This window comes from Homalodisca vitripennis, chromosome 3, assembly GCF_021130785.1.
Source record: "Homalodisca vitripennis isolate AUS2020 chromosome 3, UT_GWSS_2.1, whole genome shotgun sequence".
Lineage (NCBI taxonomy): Eukaryota > Metazoa > Arthropoda > Insecta > Hemiptera > Cicadellidae > Homalodisca > Homalodisca vitripennis.
In genome coordinates, this window is record NC_060209.1 from 49,525,415 (window position 1) to 49,543,095 (window position 17,681).

The following is a 17,681-nucleotide window of genomic DNA, read 5'->3' on the forward strand; positions in this document are numbered from 1 at the left end:
AAATAAAATAATTAGGATACTATATAAGCATTATAAGTGAGAAATATACTCCGGGACGCCTTTTATAAAATACTATGTGACTACCAAAGACATGAACTGTATGGTACATATGTTAAGTGTTATGTATTTTAGGAAACAGATGTAAGCAATGCTGTTGGGTGGGATTAAAGTAGTTGACGAACCATGCTGTTATTGCTGTGACTGAACTATCTTGAACATTACACAACTATTTTACCTGTTAGATCACGTTGCCAAAGCTGTCATGGGAAAACTTTGCATGCAAAGCAGACACATACCATGCTGTTATTGCTGTGACTGAACTATCTTGAACATTACACAACTATTTTACCTGTTAGATCACGTTGTCAAAGCTGTCATGAGAAAACTTTGCATGCAAAGCAGACACATACCATGCTGTTATTGCTGTGACTGAACTATCTTGAACATTACACAACTATTTTACCTGTTAGATCACGTTGCCAAAGCTGTCATGAGAAAACTTTGCATGCAAAGCAGACACATACCATGCTGTTATTGCTGTGACTGAACTATCTTGAACATTACACAACTATTTTACCTGTTAGATCACGTTGCCAAAGCTGTCATGAGAAAACTTTGCATGCAAAGCAGACACATAGCGGAATAATGCTATTTTACCAATAGTTCTTAAACTATATTTTTACTCAGCTTGTCAGCTTGTGGAGAGCCTTTCCATTATGTAAGAAATATTTATGTCCTAAATACTGCAAGAATTAGTTGTATGACGCAAAACAGTCCTTGTGGTAATAACTGGTGCAGCCTTTATAGGAATACTTCATGTAACTGATAATTAAATTGCTGAAAAATGTCTTATTAAAAATTACCCCGATTTATACAAACGCGAGTATTAAAAATGTTATTTTAATAAGTTAATAAACTATGTTTTCACAATTTATATATATATATATATATATATATATATATATATATATATATATAAAATATAGTTGTATTACATGATTTTAAAAGTTTAATCCCGACAATTAACAATAAATATGAAACATGAAAATCATCCATTCCTTTTAAAAGTCCCCTACTAGCACAGTTTTTGAAAACCTAGTTCATTACAGCAACAACAATAGGTTCTCCTACTTTTCTCGCCGCCCAGCGTAGCAGACTGAGACGATGTATAATACTATTGTAAAGTGTATATATTGTATATAAATGTACATTGAAACATGTATCCAAGCCCTCGTTACCACTGGCGTATCAGACAAATAACGTTTAGTCTTTATTTTTATTTTTCAATACTCATAAACATGGGATTTCATGAATAAATGGAATGTTTTGTAACTGGAAATTGTTTTATATACGTTTCCTCCCTAATCACCTTAAATTTATACTATACATTATGAAATGTATTGTAATAACATATCATGCAATTGAAATACTGTATCTCGTTTAGTTTTATATCTAAACTGGCAATGAATATCCTGTTTACGTAATAATATTATTGAAAAGATATACTGTAAGTAGGTAATATTTAAATATGACCTGTATGAACCTAATATGTGATTTAATCTAATTCTAATACCTCAATTATTTTAAAGTTCGTAGTTTTAATTATGGTGGATTATAGACATTTATTTTTTGTGTATGTGTTTAGTTAGCCTATATTTTAAATTGAAAAAATTCAAGTCAATGATAATGGATACTTTTGTAATTTGTTATGCCCATCAGCAAATACGCACAGACAAAACATGAAATGGCCAATTTAAATCTTAAAGGCCTAATGATATTTTAAGTGTGCAAAATAGTAGGGACATAAATTTTAAGAAAAGTTTTTTTATAGTACTGTAATAAAGTCAAAATTCACAATTCGTTTAGACTATTCTAATATGAACTATTTATTTCATTGTAAAGATAATAATTAGTTACGCTCTAGAACATCTACTACATAAAACCTTACTACAAAACGAATAAAGCCAAAAATTATTTAAGCATATTCTTTCCATCAAGAAATCAAAATTAAAATAATTAAAAATACTCTTTAATAATCAGCTTGAACGATATTCTACAAGTTTTATACACATGTTTTAGACTGAAACATATGGTTTTTATTCAAATTGGTTAAAAATATAGTATTTTATGCTAACAGAATAAAACGGAACATGGCTCTATGGGGGAAAAGTCATAACTATGAAGACGAATTTTGGACTCTTCCATTTCAACTCAAAATAGATAATGAGAGAGGTACAAAGAACAAGGTAAGTTGTAAGTAAACAACAGATATCGTACTCAAAATTTTTGTATGAATGACAGAATACATTTAGGAAACAAATAATACGGTTTGTTAACATGAACATTTTCTGTAGCCAAGAATGTGGGTTTTCATAAAATATGTATGTATGTAATCATTATTTATTGTAATTATAACACAACTAAAAATTTTTGCCAATTTATTGGTAGCATGTGAATATAATAAGGATACTTGAAGGTATATGAACTGTCTACGCGTTGGTTAATCAAGTAACCACTACGTTTGAGTGAAACGTTTTCGGGGATTTCTTCTTTTTTTGTATTAGGGTAGGTGACAAGCTGTCCGACCTTGTTTGCCGACGCCAGTTGCTATGCTTACAGCTTCAGTAAGAAGACTGCAGGAAGAATTGCTTAAATTTTGTTCTTCTACCTACTGGTTTTATCTTCAACAAGACAACCCATGGAGAGGTGTTTATCTCTTTTCGGTAAGTTATGGAAGGAAAAGTGGACTTAATTGTCCTTATATTTTGACGTACCTCGTACTGGTCGAGTAAATGTGCCAATATATGAATTTGCAAATAAATTCCAGTTAGCGATACTTGGTATTAACTCTTGCAGTTGGATCTAAGGCTTGATTATTGAATTATCTTTGGGCAATTCAATAAAGCAAGATTTAAAGCAGTTTTATTGACAGTATGAAGGTACAAAATTATTTTTTATGTGCTACTGGATTTTATTTACTAGGAGACATAAGCCGTTTGATAGGTCTGACTACTGATGCATGTTTATGACAGCCACATGTTTGTGGAAATCGTAAACGTGGAATCACCCATCAATGTGGCTACTAATCTACGACAGTTCCTCATCCTGGCACTCAAGGTCAAGATGTAAAATACGCGATGCATCATCTATATTATATTATCAAGATATATAATTCTTTACTTTTTTAGAGATTAACGATCTTTTTGCATAATAAAAACGATTTCTAATGCAGGTACAATGATTTGACTGGTATCAGGAAATGTATTTCGTTAACTACAGATTTGCAGGTACATTATTTATTTAGTTTACCTCAGAATTTTTAAAATATTTTTTCAATTACCTAGATTTGTAAGATATTTTATCTTATTCGCAACATATTGAATTCTTGAAATGATTGGAGAAAATAGTAAGATTTAGTTAAATGTATTTCAATACCTAACAATTTACAATCTATCTTTTTTTTAGTTTCATTTTGATTATTTTGTTGACTACATGTGGTTGTCTATAATGAGGACGAAAATTTGTCAGCTTTTTATTGTCTAGCAATTATTCGACACATAATGAACACTTTGTACAATTTTCATGTATGAATGTTTTACAAACGTTACACATTAAAGGTGCCCTAACCATATTTCATTAATTTAGACAGTATTAAATTCTCATAAATTAAATATAACACCAAATAAATCACTTCCTAAGCACGCACAATCATTATAAGAGGTCACCATTCGGCTTAATCATTTTGATAATCTAATAAAATATACTATTGCGTGTTAATAAAACAAACATAAGGAAATATATGCAAAATATAACAGGTTCACAACAAAGTTCAAAATGATCATTACTGTATTCCTAAAATAGACTATAAAAACTCAGTTTAGGCAATATAAACAACTATCGAGAAATACATTATTTACGTCTCGTTTAATGTGTTGATACTGGAGTATGTATCAGGTTTCACCAAAATGTACTAGACACTTTAAGGGAAACATACGCAAACAACCTAAAAGCTTTAAAACCATTTTCAACTTACGAAATTTTTGACATGGTTTCAGTGTAAGATATTTCTAGGTGACAGTGATATCTAATTAATTTATTTGTGTTACGTAGTTTAATTGATTGTGTTCAGTTTACGTATTAAGTAATACATCGCTATGCAGTTATACTGTGGAATCAACATTTAGTGTTATGTTTCTTCATCCTTAAAACTCTACCGTAGAACACCTTTATCCTTATTTGCAGCAGAGTGGGTGATTGAGATTCTGGAGTGGAAAAAATGGGAATACTGTGCGCCATTTCCTTCTAAATAAATAGTTTTCTATTTACATTGTGAACCCTTTCATCATAGAATCTATCAAAACTTAAAACAATATTTTCATTAGTTCTATTTAAAGGAACAACGTTTAAAAATCAATATTTTACTTCAGAATCGTTATTTTATTCTTTGAAATGCTTGTAATGTATCACTGTATCCTTTATTCTGTGAAATGCCATGTAGAATCCATCTTCTTTGAACATTCTACGAATAAAAATGTGCATCTTGTGTGTCATCAGGAATAATTTGCACAAATAAATATACATCTCGGCATCTCTACAGCTTTCAATTTGTACATAGAAATATTTCCTTTGTATTAAACATATTTCCACTGGATAATTTTCTTCCAACGTAAGGAATATGAGATTTTATTTCAATATTTGCTACCTTTGTTGCAATATTTCTGTACAGAACTCGTCATAAAGTGTATGTAAACTCCACATTAAATAAAATTTTACATATTTACATGTAACAGATAAATATATGTGTTGTATCAGCAGTTCTGATTTTTTTAAAGAGATTCCAGTGGGCGTACGTGAACGATAGCTAGAAATCTAATCTTAACAATCTTTACTATTGTATATACAGTTATATTATAATAATACCCTTGCTTTCAGTGCATCCAAATATAACCCGTTTTGTTTTAAAGATCAACATTAAAATTTAGGACAAACTCTGTTACACAACGTCTTAAAAGATTACTCACTCATTCTTGTCGAATCATATTCTGTTTAAAATATAGTACTCTGCATTGTCCTTGGATAACATCAGTACTTTCGAGTCAAATCTTACTATTATATCAAAAGTAATGGTGTCTCTCTGTGTCAATCACGTAAAACTACTGGACCGACTGTATTTAAATGTTATACAGGGTTGGGAAAAAGTGTGGTTGTATATCCCTAGAACGGCATTCTCAACAAATACCAGATTCAGCACACTGTAAAAACTAACAAAATTTGCTTGTTAATGACCTTTGGAACTTTGTCCTTTTCTCCAAAACGGGGAGGGGGTAACCCAAAAAATTTCATATGGCATACCTCACCACACGATACCTCATTAGAAAGGTCTTGTTAAAAGAAGACAAATGGTAAAAACTAGAGGAGTCTATCTTGTACCATAACATTGTGCAATTGTCCCGTGCATTAGGTACCCATTTTACTTTTTTTTCATCATTGAGAGAGTCATAAGTTAAGAAAAAATGTGAATTAATAATGTTTTAGGTTTTGAAATTCTAGTTGAAACTAACCTTTCTAACGCAAAACTTGCTATTTTGCCCCCCAAAACAGCATGAATAGACTGTATAAAATTATGTGATGAGATAGGATTTTAAACAGTACAGTTTTCTAAATTGTATAACTATAGATATTGCTATCGAAAATTTAAGCTAAAATCAAAATCAATAATAATATCAAATTTGTATACTTACATTATGACAAATGCTGTTCACGTATTAAGATAATACATGATAAAATAAAGTTCTTTTTTTCCAATCCATGTTAGCTAGATCGTACTGTTTCCATGGTCCCTTATGGGAATTACATTAGTATTTATATACATAACCACTATCGTGTACCTCCAGTGAGTAATGGGTGAGATGTCACCTTCATGTTTTCCTCTTATGGAAATAGCATTTAGTGTCTTGTGTATAGCTTTGCTATCCAGAAATGAATACATCTTGTCGAAACGATGTTAAAATGAGAATTGTAGTTTTTTTGTTATGCTTTTATTTTATAAATGAATAGAATAGAATAGAATAGAATATATTTATTTCCATCTTTTTCATTTATGTTACATAATAAGATGACAACTTGGAAAAGGCCAATAACCACCATTTGCCAGTATTCGGTGGTTATTTTTGGTAATTTAATTATAACATAATTACAACTTAAATTAGTAGTCTTCCGTAATAAATTAACATTTTATTTTTTCGGCTTCTGTAGCACATACCAACTAATAATAATAAAAATAAGTATGTAAGAGAACGAAAAAAAAAACAATATTTAATAATTGCACCTATTTTACAGTTATATCACCGTTAAAGAGAAAATAATTGAAGAGCATCACATTAAAGATATACAAATTTTATAACAATATAGATTAATACTAAATTAGATCGTAAGCTAGACAGTCAAAGTTAGGAAACAATATACAGTAAAATGCCTAAATCGTCAATATTATTGAGCCAAATTTTAACCTTTTTGGAAAACAATTTAAAACTAGTAATTTGTTTTATATTATCAGGTAAAAGATTGAAGCATTTTGGACCTAAGTATACAAATGTTTTTTACAAAGAATGATCTGTTTACCTTTGGTCTAACAAAAAAAACGGCGGACTGTGCTTCGAGTTGAATAAAACAAATTTTTTCAGTTCCACTGTTGCCGCTCTTTTTGAAAAATGCTTGAAGAACTTTAAACACAAAAAGGTTTTTTATAGGTAAAATTTGCAGGTGTTTGAAAAGATAGTCAGTGTGTTCACGCTGTTTTTTAAAAAGCATAATTCTAACAAAGTGTTTTTGGGTCACAAAAAGTTTATTAATTAAGTTATCATAAGCGCCACCCCAAAAACTGCAGCCCATATTGAAAGGCGGGAGTTTATCAACGCGTAATACAGTGATCTTAAGCAAGTTATGTCACAGATATTTCTTAAGAAATAGAATGTTCGAATTGATTTCCTGATTTCGGCGTGTAATTTATTTATATGACTTTTCCACGTTATTTTGTTGTCAATTAAAAATTCCAAGGTATTTAAATTTCGGGTGTTTGTTGAATAACTTCGCAGGTACAATTTTGTACACCTAAACAATTGTTGTGGTACTTAAACTCATAGTCAAATTCAAAACCAGTCAAATCAAAGTTTAAAATTTTTTGTTTTTGATGCATTTATTACCATTGCATTCCTGTTACACCAATTGTTCAGTAAAGCTAAGTCATGAATTATCGACTCTTTAATTGTAGCCCAGTTTTCAGACGAATACAAGAATGCAAATATCATCGGCAAATGCTATGATTTCTCCACGAAACTTTTCTAATAAGAGATCATTAATAAAGAAGGAAAAGAGATCTGCCGATAGAACTGAGCCTTGAGGAACGCCGATATTTACTAAATTTATGTCACTCAAAACGTTGCGTATCCGAACTTGTTGTTCTCTATTTTGAAGAAAAGTTAGAAACCAATTTAGTGTAGGGCCTCTAATGCCGGTTACTTCTAGTTTTGTTAAAAGATAATCATGACGGACTAAGTCAAACGCTTTTCTGAAATCAATAAATAAGCCTGTTACTTTTTTGCCAGAATTTAAATTTGTATAAACCATATGCATAAGTTTTTCAATCGCGTCTTCTGTACTTTTACCTTTTTTAAAACCGAATTGATTGTTAGAAAAAAAATTTTTTGAATAAAGAAAACTTAAAAATCTTGTTCTCATAAGTTTTTCCAGCAGTTTTCGAGAAAATTGAGAGCAGTGTGATTGGCCTATACTGCTCTAAACAATTCTGGATTTCCGCCCTTGAAAATTGGCACAACTATTTGATTTCTTTAAAACCGTAGGGAACACTCCGGTAGCAAAGCTTATATTGATTAGTTTGGCTAAGGGGTCAGAAATGACATGATTTATTTTCTTTTAAAAGAATTACATTAATGCTATCAAAGCCGGAAGACTTTTTGTTCTGAATACTTCGAATTGTACTTTCCACTTCATCTTTGTCTACAGGAAAAAGAAACATTGATTGATTTTGTCTTTGTAAATTAGTAAACGTTTCGTTACTTTGGCCTAGATTTCTGATAAATAAATTTGGTGCTCGAAAAATAGTTTGTTAAATTCATTTGCTATAACATCCTCACTTTCAATAGTGCGGCCATTTTGAAGAGTAATTTTTACCAATTGGTTGCTTTTTGTTTCCTAATAAACTGTTTATCAAGCGCCACTGTTCCGCTGGACGGCCACCGCAGTTGTGAAACAGCTCAGCATAGTACCGGTTTTTTTCTCTCGTCGAGGTCAATTGTAAGTTTATTTTTAAAACGTGTGAAGTAGCTCCTAAGATTTTGATTGTAAGGGGAGCGTTTTAACTGATTGTAAAGCAATTTTCTTCTTTCTAGACGATTAAGTAGCGCCTCATTCATCCAGGGACTAATCGCTCTAGCCTTAGCCAGTTTATTACTAACAGTTGTAACTTGCGTACTTAAATTTATGCAATCAGTAATTTTGCTGAGAAAATTTTGAAAACTAACATCGATATTGTTATTTTGTAGCAAAACTATCCCACTTAACACTAAGAAGGTCGTCTACTAGTTTTTTCGAAATTGGTAACCCTTTTTGAACTTAAAATATTTTTAATATCTCTTGTATTTACGTTGCGGTTTTTATCAGCCAAAAAAGACAATCCGATTGCACAGTGGTCCGTTAACCCGATATCAAAGATAGCAATTTCGAAGTTTTCAAAATTACGATATCTTAAAGAAATATGATCCAAACAAGTTTTCGAAAATTGTGTCACTCGCGTATGCTTATTTACAAGTTGAACAAAACCATTATTATTTAATGTTGATAAATAGTTTTCTTTTTCTAAAATCATTAGAATCGTACGAAATATCTATATTGAAATCACCTACAACCATAGAGTTACATCTAAGTGACGGAAGCAGATTAGAGAATTCATCAAGGAAACGCTTAGAATTGAACGCCTGCAATCTATAAACTACCGCAAGAGAGAACGGAGTTTTTGTTTACATTGAACTCAATCACTGTACAATCAGCCGTCTCTAGACGGCAGACGACACGGGCAGCTGGTATATTGGTGTTAACGTACAACGAGTGACCCGCCCGCCCTGTATGTCTCATTACAACATGCAAAACTAGAGAACCCTGGGATCTGATAAAAAACTTAACTTCCGCCTCCGTTATCCAGATTTCAAACTCATAGCAAATAAAGTTGATTCCTCCTGATTCAATCAAGTTTCTAAATATAGCTAAAAAAGTAATAAAGTTTTTTCTATATACTACGAATATTTACATGCACTAAACCTATGTCATTTTGTTTACTGTAAAAAGTACAATGATCTAAACTGTCAAAAAATAAGTTAGATGTTTCAGCTTCCATGATTAAGGTATCAAACTACAAATGTGACAGGAATAGCTTGATTGCCAGAAAAAGTAAATGTGTATAAACAATTTACAGAATAAAAACTCATTGGTGTGAGTGATAACGATTCAAAAGTAGTTAATATTTTGTCACTACTAGTTTTTAATGAATTACAGCAAAATAAAATACAGTTTCTGTATAGTTATAAAATAGCTCTGGAAAGAATAAAACTTAATTCTTGGAAACGACAGTGGACTTTCTTGTTAAGTACTACCAAAATATAAAACGTGCACAAACTATAATTCACAAGCATAATATTTTGCCATGCTTAAAAATAAATACTTTGCTATACATAGTAAAAGTAACTAAACAGAATAAAATATTAAGGCCTAAATAAGATACTAAAGGTAAATAATGTACCGCTTGGTAACAATTTTGTATGAGAAATATTAAATAGAAAGTAAGGTTTTCTTGCTGTATCTGACCTGTTTCGGTATGAAAGTTATTTGATTTTCCGCGCAGATCTTCAACACTGTTCACCCCTTTCACTGGTCGCACCTTCGGTTCTTCTTACATAGAACTTTCCCTCCCTACACCACACGTACTTGATGTTAAGTTCCTTACAGGCATCTTTAAGCTTACGCAGAAGTTGTTTGTTATCAGGGGTGAGGTGTTCGCCGATGTAGATCCTGGTGGCAGAGAATCTGTCGTTAATATCACAGGCCATAACCGTCTTTTTCTTTTTGAAAGCTTGTTATCCAGGCGTCTCTCTGGTCTCTGGTGGGTGAACCTGGCCACGATGGGGGGTGCTCTTGTCCTGCTGTAGGTAGGAACTCGATGGACAGCGACTACAGTGTTTTTCGTTCACCTCCAGACCGATGGCTCGTCCCCACGTCCCGCAGGATGCTCCTCTCGTCCTCGCCCGCTGTCTTTGGCAGTCCGCTAATCTCAATGTTATCTCGACGAGAGTAACTGCTCCAGATCTCGGACCTTGGTTTTCCAGGGAAGACACCTTCAGTGTTAGCTGTGCGTTTATAGCCTTATACTCCTGATTTTCTCGGTTAATTTCTCTGTATTGATTTTTTTATTTCAGCCATTGCCTTGTTAGAGTCATCAATTTTTTCAGAAAAAAATTCTAGAGCCGATTTAAATTCTTGAAACTGGTTTGAGTGCGACTTAACCTCCTTTTTAAAAGGCGTCCATGAGGCTAACCATAAACTCTTTAGTGAGGGTTGTGGCTCCAGTCTCACCTGACTTAATGCTAGAGCTTGACGGTCCCCCCTAAAAATGTAAACAAATTGAAATTTTTCGTTAAAATTATTAAAGAATTCGTCGTTCTGTCATAATACAATGTTTGCTCATAACAATAAAATTGAATACATTTTGCTGACCCTTCGAATTTACATTATACAATTTTAGTTTCTTTTTCTCATGCAAAAATTATTGCACATATATACATAAGACTTCTTTTAATTACAAGAGACCTAAGTGGAATATTTTGCTGCTTTAAAGACCAGTGGGACGTAGCCCAGAAGAAATACGAAATTAGAATAGGCCTATGTTCATTGTTCGTTCTAGAGAACCTACGAATTTCCATGTAACATTTCAGTATAATCGGCTGAATACTTTATACGTGAAAGCAAAAGAAACAAAGGCACTTTCGCATTTATAATATTATTAGGATAAGAAGAAATACCTAAATAATTGTTATATTTACAAACGGATAATTAACGAAAGATTGAATAAATCGTCTCAAATTATAATTCATCATATAGTACTTAATTGGAAGCCATTACAATTTATAATAATAACGAAATTTGTGATCAAAATTAAGAGATAAATGGACAAGTGTAAAGTGACTCAGTTATTAATGAACGTATTACAATCAAAAGTAACTTTAAAATGTGTGATATGAAATGCACTCATTGTTTTTATGCGCTCATCATTAAATCATTAAATGAGCTAAATTATTTTGTCCGCTTCACGATATTAGAAAAACATTAATGAACCGTCTGCGTGGAAGAGGAAACTGATGCAGAATTAATTGGAAGGTTTAAGAGCCGGAAGTAATTTAAAGAGCAATTGCTGCAATAAAAGCTTCCAGTACCAATAATTAACGGCATGAGCGCCAAGATCGTTATATAGTTATAGTCTGGCAAAGGATGTACAGGATCGTGGCAAACACATGAAGCTGAAGGAGGTCGTGGGGCGTTCATCCCATATCACACCATCAGCGCAGAAATTAAAGTAAACGACATCTTATTTAACGTCATAATTACAAGAATAATAAACACTGGTTGAACTGAGTAGCTGTGTGTACAGTAGTCTGTTTGTAAATGTTATATTGTGTTTTGATATAAAATGTTTTGTGTTATGTGGGCGAACATAATTACTGGCAAACAGCATAAGCCTGGTAAACTGAGAGATTCAATGCATTCTGCAGATTTTGTATTCTAGCCCACAGGCGCGGCTAATTTTTTATATTTTCTTCTATTTTATAGTTCTTGGATTTATTGCATTGCAACTACTGAAGCGCTGATAGCAGCGTGATTCTAGGCATCGGATTTGATTTAGAGATAGCACAAATTAAAAACCTGTCTCTCACCGCACGACTTTATACCACTAAATTTTACTTTATCAACTTTCCGCCTAATTGTCTTTGAAAAGATCCTTGCACAGGCCAGTTGTTCATGATCGGAGTTGGGCAGAATAAGGCTAAAAGGTGATTGACTCTTCTAAAATGAATAAATATATAACTTTATTCTCAAATAGTTATAAACGGAAATAATATATCGATACTTTATTACGAATATCGATAAAGCCTTATTTTAGCCGATTATGAAATGAAGTCTCTCTCATTTCCATAAAACAAAACCTCTTTTCTGTTGCACCTAAATATGTCTTATATGCTCAGCAGGGACAATGCTTTTCTTTCTCCAGGACACCTTTCTCGTGACTCCTACTACAATCTTACGGTTAGAACTGATGCCTACGTATTTAGACTATCTGTCACTTGATCTTTGAACACTGAGGCATCCCAGATATCTTAAAAGATTTATTTACTACTGTGATTTCATAGTACATAGTTTTAAGAAATTGTAGAAGGTTTTTATCTTCTAAAACCTCTTTGTTCAATTAATGGGCTTTAAATGTATCAATTTAATTACGATGCTCTAATCTGTGAAGCATAGGATCGGCTATGAATTAAAAAGAATACATTTACTAAAATGAATATTCAGTGACTAACGTACCAATACTGCTCTATCTATCATTATTTATTCATATTCATTATTTTTATTGTTTGTTCTACTTATTATCATTTATTTCATATAGGTTATTCACTGTTAAAATTTAATATGCGTATTAATTAATGGTTAGGATTCTTTTGCATGTTACACCCCATAATAATCTATTGTAATAATTCAAACTTTATTAAAACTGTAAAATGGAGATTTGCGTTGGAATTTAAAATAAAATAAAACACATTCCAGTGATATATTTTATGTTTCATGTCTAATAATACATTCTGCTAAGTAGTGACACTTTTTGAAAATAATTAAAAATCTTTAAATTTAAATAAATTATTTGAAATGGAATAAACTGTTCTTATACTTTCGTTTTAAACGGGATTTAAGTTAGGTATATTTAATTGTTACACAGTTATATCGGAGTTGATGCAATGTATAACTTTACATTAAAAAAATATATTTTTTTTGTATAAAAAATGAAATTTAAAATGTATTAATTGGTATTAATAACATTTGAAGAACAGAACATGGCTTGGACTGCAATCATGGTGATCCTTCCAGAATGAGTTTATATGACAGCAGCAAGGTATGTACATTTTTATTCTATACCTTTTTAATTACATTTACAGATCTATATTTATTACATGTTCCCTGAATGTTAGCAAGTATGTCATAACTAGTAAATCTCTCTTTATCCTTAAGAAACACTTGGGCTTAAATATAGAATAGAATTGTACCATAAATGAAATTTCGTTAAATAAGATTAAAATATGCATACATCAATTTGCATGTAAATTGAATGAACATGGCACACAGCAATACACGAAAACCTTATATGAAAGACCATCGTAACAAAAATATGAAAGCTATTTATACAATGTATAATATGTTCATCGTCGTTGAGAAAAAAAAACGATAGAAAATATATTACCCATAATAAGACCAAGTTGTAGTGAAACAACTTTGAGATTTTCTCCCTACAATTAATGCTAAACCTCGTGCTGTTTTACGCTTTTATTGTTTATCGTGTTAAATGATAGGAGATGTCTTATTTTATAAACTTAATAGATCCAAACGCTTTTTAATTTCTTATGAATTGTATATTTTTTAAACATACATTAATTATATGTATATGAAAATAAAAATATACAATTTCTAACATATATATAGAAGGTGTTTGAAAAGTCTGGGTACGGCTTAATATTTTACAAACCATAGCAGATAACATCTATAAACTTTGCACAGTGTCATATGGCTATGTAAACTATTTTTCCTTGCTATTACCATGACATGCCAACCATGGGGGGAACGGCCCACAGAGGAAAACATGGAAATCTTAAATTAAATCATGGATTGTAAAATATTAAGCCGTACCCAGACTTTTCAAACACCTTGTAATACATATATAAAATTACTTATAACACTAGTTCTAAATACTAAAATTAGGTTTGGTTTAATTCTAAAAATAAAGTTGTAAAAGTGCATAAGGTTTAACATTGATTCAGTAGACCTACATTCTAGGTGGCCAGTACAGCTCAAGTTATTAATGACGATGAATGATTAGAAGGAATAACAATATTATGGTCATATTCCAACTTAATACAATACTAAATACTAACACATTTTTGTCTATACATTTAGGATGCAAAATTTCAAAAACCCTAAAGTAAAAGACGACTATTATTCTAAATATGTCTCACAAGAGAAAGTTTAACAAGGTCTTTATCTTAAAACAATTCTGTGGCTACAGAAATACATTAGAAACGAGGCCTTTCAACCTTTTATCCAGTACAAAAAGAGACGGTGACCGAATGGTCTTTGAGATTAACTCAGGCTTTGAGTCTGAGATAGAGATAGCGAGGGTTCAAATCCTGTCTGTAACTGTTGCACTTTTTATCAGTACTTTAGACGTTGTAGGCCTTTTGTACATGCTCTTCCTCTTGTTCTGCTTGATAAGAACCCCTCACAGGCCAGTGGTCCATGAATTAAAAACGGGCATAATAAGGATAAAAAGGGGATTGGACTGTCCTTGAATAAATCAAATCACTAGTATTATTTTAATGCTCGAGAAAACAAAATTCGATACTTTATTCAGAATACCAATACTGCACTACCTTTAGTACACAATCATATAACTTTGGAACCCAGCAGGACAATATTTATTACGGCGTGAGCAGCATTCACGATTCACTGAGTAAACGAGATATCGATATCTTAAGATTTGTTATGCGTTATGGTAGAGCCAAAATATTAATAGGTATTATATTGTTGCTACTGAATCATTCTGAATGAGGTAGATGTTAAAGGAATTTCGTTCCCTAAAACATGAAACCGGAATCTTTACTTTCTTTTTCTCATGCAAAAATTATTGCACAGGTATACATGAGACTTGTTTTATTACAATATTTAAAATATACAGGGTGATTCATGAAGTTCTCCCCCACTTCTACAAGCACATTGTACTAGTAAAAATAATGTAAAAAATTGTTATATAAACATTGGTCCGAAAAAACGCTTCGTTAGAGCGAGTTACAGCTAGCGAAAGATTTCGCCTGATTCCTGGGTAAAGAATAAAAATTAATGCCATACTTGAACTTTTGGTGGAAAGGTTAATTAAGATGAAATATCGTGGAGATTCTTAGGTATTTTCTTACTGATAAAGCTAATTTAAAATAGGTTTCAGAACTGTACCTGTAGTAGTTTTTTAAGGATTCAGGGTTAAATGATAAAAAAATGGGGCACGAAACAATGTTTTTTTTAAGTTTGATGTAACAATAGAATTAGTTTAAATTTGTACTATATAAATACATAAAATCAACTTAACATTAATTTAGAGAATTTAATTCTGAGAAAACTTGATTTAATCAAATATGTCTAAAATAAAACTCAGAGAATAAGTACCATAAAATCGATTTTATGCAGTATAAATACAATTAACTAGCTGTAAGAAATACAGTACGGTATTTAGTTTAAAATAAAAACAAAAAGACAAAATTGTTTGTTCTTAATGATGAGATAAATTGAGGTAAAAACAAGATTAAACTGTTTTAAATAAAATTTGTTTGTAAATAAAATATCATGTTTTATTTACGTTGTTATTTTTTTTTTTTATAAAAATTTACATTCAAATGTTCGAAAATAAATGAAGCAAACATTTTCCCCATTATTGTTACTATAATCATCGAAATGCAAGACAAGTTTTTTGTTTTTAATAATTTCTAAGTTGGTAACGCATAGAATAACTCAGCTGGATCAAACCAATGGTATTCTGTACTGTTACGTTAGAACTGTGTATTAGTGGTGTTTTGTAAAGCTACAGCAGAGGAGATCGGGTTCTGTGAATCGTTTATTTAAATGCAATTTTTTTCTATGAGTTATTAATTCGTTGTTTATTCTCAGCGAAAAAAATGCTCCTTCTGACTTATTTACATTAGAGGAATACGTGATCTGGTTTTATTATTTTGGGTTATCTGAAATGGTAATGCTTGAGCTGGCTGTAGAGAATATGAAACTACGTTACCCATAATAGGAGGATTCCAGATACCAAAACTCATTTCAGGAACTTTTCGTATCTTCGGGAGGAAACAGGATCAACTACATGTTCTAGAACCCAATTAAATTGTGTATTATTAATTATTATAATTGTAATTTGAATAATATTAAATAATAGATTGTAATTTCTGATGAATATTTAATTGTTATTGTTTTATATTTTGTGACTTTATTATTAATTTTTTTATTTTTATATTATTAATTATAACTAATTTGATATATTTTATGAAGAATTTTTATATATTGTATATCTTTTAAGTATTTAATAATTGAATAATATTTATGATTATGAATTATTTAATTATATGTATGTATTGATTTTTGTATGTATTATTTATAATATGTTTAATTTGATTCATGATTTATATGAATTATTATTATATTGAAATGTTTAATTTATATTATAATATATATATTGTATATATATAAAAATTAATATAAAATATTTTATTAAAATTAAAATATTTTTAATTTTATATTTATAATTTATTTCAATATATTATAAATCATAAGATTATATAATAATAATTAATATTATATATATTTTAATAATTTTATTTTATGATATTATTCTAAATAATTGAATTATATTATATATATTATTTATTTTTTTTTATGTAATTTTACTTATATGTATATATTATTTTTTATTGAATTATTAAATGAAATTAAAATGAGTTTATTTTTTATGTTTAAAAAAATAATTAAGAATGGTGTTAATAAATTATGTTTTATTATATATATACTTTTAATTTTATTGTATCAAATTAGAAATTTACATTATATTTTAAAGATGAATTTTAATAATTATTTTAAATATAACTCTGTATGAATATGATAATTTTTATAATTAATATATATTACTTTTTAAATTTACCTTGTTTTTTAATTTTATTTGAATATATTATATGTATATAAATATGAATATTAATATATGTTTTAAAAATTATGTTTAAATTGGTGTTTATTAATTAAATATTGTTTTTTTTGGATTAAATAATATATTTATATTATTATATGTTTTTGTATCATAAGTTTAATAATGATTTTATCATTTTTAATATTAATAATATTGAATATTGTTCGAGCTGTCCAACTTGATGATGAATTTGTTATTTAATGCTGTTCATCGCAGTCCAGGTCGTATGGTAAACGACGTATTCTAGGCGGATAGGAGTTTCGCTGTCAACGGTGTGGAGGTCACTTAATCGAAACAAATTTTATCCGTTTCACTAACAAAAAGGTTCAACATTCTTCAGCTAGGGGGGGCATGTATGTTTTGTTTTTGTGGTGTTGGTGTGCTGGATTGCTGGCGATTGATGTGTAGGCATGGTCCGCTTCGCTTGGAGTTTTGCATCTTTTTTGAAATATTAATAATCAAACTCTACAAGCGTATTTTGTTTACGGATGAGGGCAACATTCACTCGGGGATGGTGTCAATAAACTTGCACAATGAACAACTCATGGGCAGGAGAAAATCCACATGAGGT